Here is a 7,687-nt window from a genome sequence, read left to right as displayed (position 1 = left end):
AAATTATTAGATTCCTCAAAATGTCTAAAGCAGCTAATTTCCAAAGCATCAACTCTGAAATGACTGGCTTGGAAAAAAAAAAAGATCGATAAGAATTTAATCATTTTTTGAAAATTAATTAAAAAAATTTTTTTAAGTTTATTTATTTTGAGAGAGAGGGAGAGGCAGAGAGAGAGAGAGAGAGAGAGAGAGAATCCCAAGCAGGCTCCACATCATCAGCACAGAGCCCGATGCAGGGCTCAAACTCACGAAACCGTGAGATCATGACCTGAGCCGAAACCAAGAGTCAGACAACTAACTGAGCCACCTTGCCACCCCTAAAAATCCATTTTTACGCATGATGGAATCATTTCTCTTTGCATCAACTAAAATTGTATTCTTTGTCCATCTTGCTTCATATCCAAGAACACATTCTTAACCAAAGGCCCTGAAAGAAAAAAGAAACCTTATTTAGGAGCATAATCAGCTAAAAGTGGAGAACTCCCGCCATTTCATCCAGCCTAAAGAAACAGGAAAAGGAGGGGCACCTGGGTGGCTGAGTCGGTTAAGCGGCCGACTTTGGCTCAGGTCATGATCTCGAGGTCCGTGAGTTCCAGCCCCGAGTTGGGCTCTGTGCTGACAGCTCAGAGCCTGGAGCCTGCCTCAGATTCTGTGTCTCCCTCTCTCTGACCCTCCCCCGTTCATACTCTCTCTCTCTCTCTGTCTCAAAAATAAAGACATTAAAAAAACAATAATAAAATAAAAATTAAAAAAAGAAACAGGAAAAGGAGTGAATTTTTCTGTTCTTGAAAGAGTTCTAGGACATTCTTATTTTAATTTGAAAAAAACCAAAAGTGTTCGAAATAGACAGGAACATAAAATAAATCCCTCTTCCTTCCCCTCCCCACAAGCAAACCTCAAAGTTCTACCATCTTTCCATACTCTGTGTCTTGAGAAATAGCATCCTTCTTTGAGTGAGGGGTGAATAGCTTATCCTTTATTTTTTTTTTTAATTTTTTTTTCAACGTTTATTTATTTTTGGGGGGACAGAGAGAGACAGAGCATGAACGGGGGAGGGGCAGAGAGAGAGGGAGACACAGAATCGGAAACAGGCTCCAGGCTCTGAGCCATCAGCCCAGAGCCCGACGCGGGGCTCGAACTCACGGACCGCGAGATCGTGACCTGGCTGAAGTCGGACGCTTAACCGACTGCGCCACCCAGGCGCCCCTAGCTTATCCTTTAAAGCCCCCTTTCCTCTGAGGTCTCCAAGGGGCATCACTGCTCCTTATAGCCTTGGAATCCAGCAAGATAAACACTGTAGGAAGCTTTCTCTTTGTTTCACAGATTGAGAGATTGAAACAGGGGGAAGGGCGTAGGTACTCAAGGTCACATTTTGAATCGTCAGCAGTTCTGCTCCCTCAGTGTAGGCCCTCCGATTCCATCTTTTGCGCTTGGTAAACAATCAGGGATGTGCGGTTAACTTTCTCGTTGAAGCATTTAGAGGTATATATATGTGTGTCAGGATAATACAGGAACTAATGACCCGCATTTAGCCTAAAAGAAGCCCCCTCCTCCACCTCCGTCCCACCTCTCCTCCCAGGCCAGATAGCCAAGACTCCTGTCATTCGCTGCCCTGAGGGGAGGATTCTCAGAGACGAACCAGTAGACAAAGGTGGCTGATGCTTTGCTGTTGAATTTTCAAAGGAGAGGTCCAGGATTCGGATTTGAAAGAATACATAGTTCAGTTTGTTTCCCTCATTCTGTCCCCCTGACCCATTAATTTCAGCAGGAAGTTCTGAGCGATCCCAGAGGCAGCATTTTGAGGTGGCTCGGTCCCTGCAAATCAGCCATCCAGGAGCCCTGTGGAGCCCAAGATCATGCCATGCCCCCAGAACGTGCAGTCTCCACTCAATTAAGAATTTCTTTTCAGCTGCGCCTGGGTGGCTCAGTTGGTTAAGCGTCCGACTTTGGCTCAGGTTATGATCTCATGGTCTGTGAGTTCGAGCCCCACGTCGGGCTCTGTGCTGACAGCTCAGAGCCTGGAGCCTGCTTCGGATTCTGTGTCTCCCTCTCTCTCTGCCCCTCTCCCAGTCGCACTCTGTCTCTCTCAAAAATAAACATTAAAAAATTAAAAATTTTTTTTCTTTTCAAAAGATACCATATACAGAATGGGAAAGGGGAGGAGAGGGGGTGAGGGGAGAGGGACTTTACAGTGGAGAAACCTGACAAACACTACCTCAGCCAGCTGATCAAGGTCAATGGCAATAGTGACAAACCACGTGTGTACTCTTGATACGATGTGATGAAAATGGCACTTTACCTCTATGGCCTACCTCTCCAAACCCATAACCCCGGTCTACTCATGAGAAAAATATCAGACAAATCCCAACTGAGGGACATCCTACAAAATATCTGATGACAAGTACTGCTCAAAACTCTCAAGTTCATAAAAACAAGGAAAGTCTGAGAAACTGTCACAGCCAAGAGGAACTTAAGGAGACATGACAATGTAATGTGAGTTCCTGGATGGGATCCTGCAACTGAAAAAGAAAATCTGAGTAAAGTATGGATTCTACCGAATAATATGTCAATATTGGTTCATTAATTGTGACAAAATGTGCCATACTAATGTAAGATGATAATAATAGAGAACACTGGGTGTGAGGCATATGGGAACTCTCTGTATATCTTCTCAGTTTTTCTCTAAATCTAAAACTGTTAAGCGTCCGACTCTTGGTTTTGGCTCAGATCACGATCTCATGGTTCCTGAGTTTGAGCCCCACATCAGACTCTGCGCTGACAGCATGGAGCCTGCTTTGGATTCTGTCTCCCTTTTTCTCTGCCCCTCCCCCACTCATGCGCTCGCGCGCTCTCTCAAAAATAAACATTAAAAAAATAAAAATAAAAAATAAAGTCAATAAAAAAAATCCAGAAAGTAAAGTAAATGAAAATACAAGCCACAGTGGTGCCTGGGTGGCTCAGTTGGTTAAGCGTCTGACTTCGGCTCAGGTTATGATCTTGCAGTCTGTGAGTTTGAGCCCCACATCAGGCTGTCAGCATGGAGCCTGCTTCGTATCCTCTGTCTCCCTCTCTCTCTGCCCCTTCCCCCTTTTCTCTCTTTCTCACATAAATAAGCATTAGAAGAAGAAGAAGAAGAAGAAGAAGAAGAGGAAAATACGAACCACAAAATGGGAAAATAAAAGATAAGCTGTATCCAGACTATATAAATTACTCCTACAAATCAATAAGGAAAAGTCAGCCGGGGGTGCCTGGGTGGCTCAGTCAGTTAAGCGTCGGACTCTTGGTTTTGGCTCCTAGGTCTTAATCTCACGGTTCCGTGTGATCAAGCACCATGTCAGGCTCTGCACTGACCGCTCAAAATCTGTGTGGGATTCTCCCTCTGCCCCTCCCCTGCCTGCACCTGCGCACGCTCTCTCTCTCTCTCTCTCTCTCAAAATAAATAAATAAATATTTTAAAAAAGAAGAAAGAAAAAGCCTGATAGAAAAATGGACTTGAACAGATACTTTTCAGAAGAGGAAATCCAAAAGGCCAGTAAATCTACATATAAAAAAAACACTCAACCTCGTTAGTAGTTAGGGAAATGCAAATTCGAAACCAGGGGAAATTACAACACACTGCTAGATGGGCAAAAGTTAAAAGGTCTGACCATGCCAAGTGTAGACAAGGATGTGAATCAACGGAAACTTTCATAACATGTTGGTAAGAGCATAAATTGGTGCAATGATTTAAAAAAATTTTTTTTAACTGAGCTTTATGCCCAACGTGGGACTTGAGCTCACAAGCCTGAGATCAAGAGTCCCGTGCTCTACTGACTGAGCCAGGCAGGTGCCCCAAGTACAATGATTTTTTAAAAATATTGCCTAGTCTGGGATGCCTGGGTGGCTCAGTCACTTGGGCATCCAACTTTGGCTCAGGTCATGATCTCACGGTTCGTGGGTTCAAGCCCTGCATCGGGCTGTGTGCTGACAGGTCAGAGCTTTGAGGCTGCTTTGGATTCTGTGTCTCCCTCTCTCTCTGCTCCCCACCCCCCCATGCTTGTGCTCTGTCTTTCTCTCTCTCTCAAAAATAAATAAAACATTAAAGAAAAATTTTAAAACATTGCCTATTCTATTAAAGTTGAAGATATACATGCCCTGTGACCCAGCAGTTCCATTCCATGTATTAAATATTATAGGAATATGCACTTACATGTGCCAGAATACACGTACAAAATGTTCATAACATTCGTTTGGTCACTATTCATAATTGCCAAAAACTGGAAGCAATTTAAATGTTCATTAACAATAGAATGGATAACAAACTGTGGTATATTCCATACAATGGGATACTTTACCACAATGAAAATTAAGAAATACGAATAATATATATTATATATCATATATGATATTATACATAAATGTAAATAAGAAATGAACAATGTGATTCCATTTATGTAACGTTCCAAAACAGGCAAAAAGAAAGTATATTGTTTAGGGATATAGCATAGGCGTTCAAAGTATACAGAAAAGCAAGGAAGTGATTATCATAAAAATCTAATGGTGGTTACCTATGCATGGGGTGGTAGGGACAGGGATGTGTCTAAAGGGGACATGCACAAGGATGTGGGGGTGCTGGCTGTTTCTTAATGACCTAGATGGTCGTTATTTCTCTAGTGTTCAGTTCATAATTATCCATATTCTGAGCATTGATATTGTATGTTTGTGTGTTATATTTTACCATAAAAAGGTTTAAAAAATCTAGTTTGCTTTTTTGAACCTTAAGAAGATGTATCTTCCTTTGACTTGGTAGGAATTGTTTGTATGTGGTTTTCTTTTTTTCTTTTTTTCAATGTTTTATTTATTTTTGAGAGAGAGAGAACACGAGCATGGGAGGGGCAGAGCGAGAGGGGGACAGAGCATCCAAAGTGAGTTCTGTGCTGAGAGCAGACAGCCTGATGCGGGCTTGAACTCACAAACCGTGAGATCATGACCTAGGCCGAAGTCAAGAGTCTGATGCTTAACCGACTGAGCCACCCAGGCGCCCCTGTATGTGATTTCAGTGTATGTTTGGAGAATCTTGTGTTTACAAAACATGTCTTCAGTGAGTGTGGAAGTTTTCAAAGAAAGTTCGGTTGGCGTCTTAGAGGTGGTATCTATCGTGGGAGTTCACCACAGGACAGAATCTAGCCCTCAGCCTTCCAGCCTGAGAACCCCTGTTCTGTCACTGTCTCAAAAGTGAATCTGACTTTATGACCATGACCTAAAACAAAAAAAAACTTGGAAGATCTCAATGTTGAAAACAGCATTTTGTTAAGTTACAATGAGGTATAAGCATGTGGTAATCTGCATATTCATATCAACCGGGTCAGTGTATTCTCTCCAAAAATGGAAGTGCCACAGGAATCCTAGTTATGCAAAATCAACTTGGTGAGTTTGCAATCAGAGCAAATATTTAACGCATGGCATTCTGTTGTGCCCATCTCCACAGCTGGAATATACTCCCTGGGTAGGCTGGATATTTGTGTCAGACTAACAGGGCACTGTAATAAGCCACTTTTTTGGGGTGACTGCACAGACCATACCTCTCCGTTCATGAGAGCTCCCCACCCCCTTCCATACTCCCCACCATGTCTGTTTCCCTGATTAAACCCTGACTGAGATGTGGCAATCTTTTTTTTAATGTTTATTTATTTTTGAGAGAGAGAGAGAGAGAGAGAGAGAAAACGTGTGTGTACACGCGCGCGCACACACACACGCGTGCGTGAGTGGGGGAGGGGCAGAGAGAGAGAGGGAGACAGAGAATCCCAAGAAGGCTGTGCACTGTCAGTGCCCGATGCAGGGCAAAGCCTGATGCAGGGCAGAGCCCGATGCAGGGCTTGAACTCACAAACCATGAGATCATGACCTGACCTGAAATCAAGAGTTGGATGCTTAACCAACTGAGCCACCCAGGCGCCCCAAGACATGGCAATCTCATTTCCAAGCTTTAGTGGGCACTTTATCTCATTGAGCCACTGGATACTAACTACAGTGACTTTAGGATAGTTCTCTCCAACTCCCCTGAAAACTCTAATCAAAAACACTGTGTCCTCTGAATCTATGATAGAAGTCAGAATATTCATTATCTCTGAGGGTGAGGGAGGTAGACTGATAAAGGGCTTAGGGAAACTTTTAGGGTGATGGAAATATTCTATATCTTGATCCGGATGGTGGTTATATGGAGGCTATACATAAATGAAAATACAATAAGCTGTTCACTTAAGATTCATACATTTTACATGCAAATTATACCTAAAATATTTTTAGAGTATTCACACTTTGCACCTAGTGGATGATCATATTGAAACTAACGTGAATAAAAGCCATTGTTCATTTAGTTTGTTCATTCACTCACTCATTCATTCGTGTATCCAACATTGTACACTTACAATGTGCTCTGTGAACTCTGGGCTCTGCTAACTTAGAGCTGAACCTTGGGGAAATAAGCTGAGAATTTATGTCCTATTTGCGGGGAGAAAGGGGATAAAGCTTCCTTTCATATGGCTCACCTCTATGTTAGCAGGGACCCATGTTCACAGAGCACATTGCAAACACAACATTGGATATATGAACGAATGAATGAGTGAACAAATTAACAAATGATGGCTTCTACTTATCTGTGAAGAATGAAATGGAAGGAATCTTCTGCTAGTGAAGTGATCACAGTAAATTCAATTTCCAGATCTTTACAAAGGCAAAATTAGGGCAAGACTGGGATGCGTGGCTGGCTCAAGAACATGTGACTCTTGATCTCGGGGTCATGAGTTCAAGCCCCACATTGGGCGTAGAAATTACTTTAAGAAAAAAAAAAAAAACAACAAGATGAAACAAAGCAGGGGCACCTGGGTAGTTCAAACAGTTAAGCGGCCGCCTCTTGATCTTGGCTCAGGTCATGATCTCATGGTTTGTGAGATCGAGCCCCATGTCTGGCTCTGCACTAACAATGGGAAGCCTGTTTGGGATTCCCTCTCTCCATCTCTCTCTGCTCCTTCCTCTCTCTCTGTCTCTCTCTCTCAAAAATGAACATTTAAATAAAATGTTAAATAAATAAACATTTAAAGAAAAAACAAGATTCAGGAAAAAAAAAAAAAAAACAGGGCAAGACCATGCCTCGGCCACAAGTGTTTTCAAGATTGTCTCTGTAGGGGCGCCTGGGTGGCGCAGTCGGTTAAGTGTCCGACTTCAGCCAGGTCACGATCTCACGGTCCGTGAGTTCGAGCCCCGCGTCAGGCTCTGGGCTGATGGCTCAGAGCCTGGAGCCTGTTTCCGATTCTGTGTCTCCCTCTTTGCCCCTCCCCCGTTCATGCTCTGTCTCTCTCTGTCCCCAAAATAAATAAACGTTGAAAAAAAAAATTAAAAAAAAAAAAAAAAAGATTGTCTCTGGACTACCCCTCCTCACTCTTTCTCTTAAACACGCCCTGATTCCCTTTCTTCTCTGTCTTCTCTTGGACCTATTAGACAAAACCCTGATCCTGGAACCATGTAGCTGCCTGCCTTCTCTTCCTATAACAGGCTGCTGATTGCTGCTGTGGAAATGCCCCTACCCCTAGGATTGGCTCTCAGCTGGGCCCTCAGACCTGCCTGACCATCCTCTCTGCTGACCTACTCACTGCCTCCTCCCTCCTCCCCCACCTCTACAGCTATTTAAAGCTTCCAGCAATGCCTTCAAG

The sequence above is a fragment of the Leopardus geoffroyi genome, chromosome X (genome assembly GCF_018350155.1).
Source record: "Leopardus geoffroyi isolate Oge1 chromosome X, O.geoffroyi_Oge1_pat1.0, whole genome shotgun sequence".
NCBI lineage: Eukaryota > Metazoa > Chordata > Mammalia > Carnivora > Felidae > Leopardus > Leopardus geoffroyi.
Note: the sequence above shows the minus strand (reverse complement) of the source record.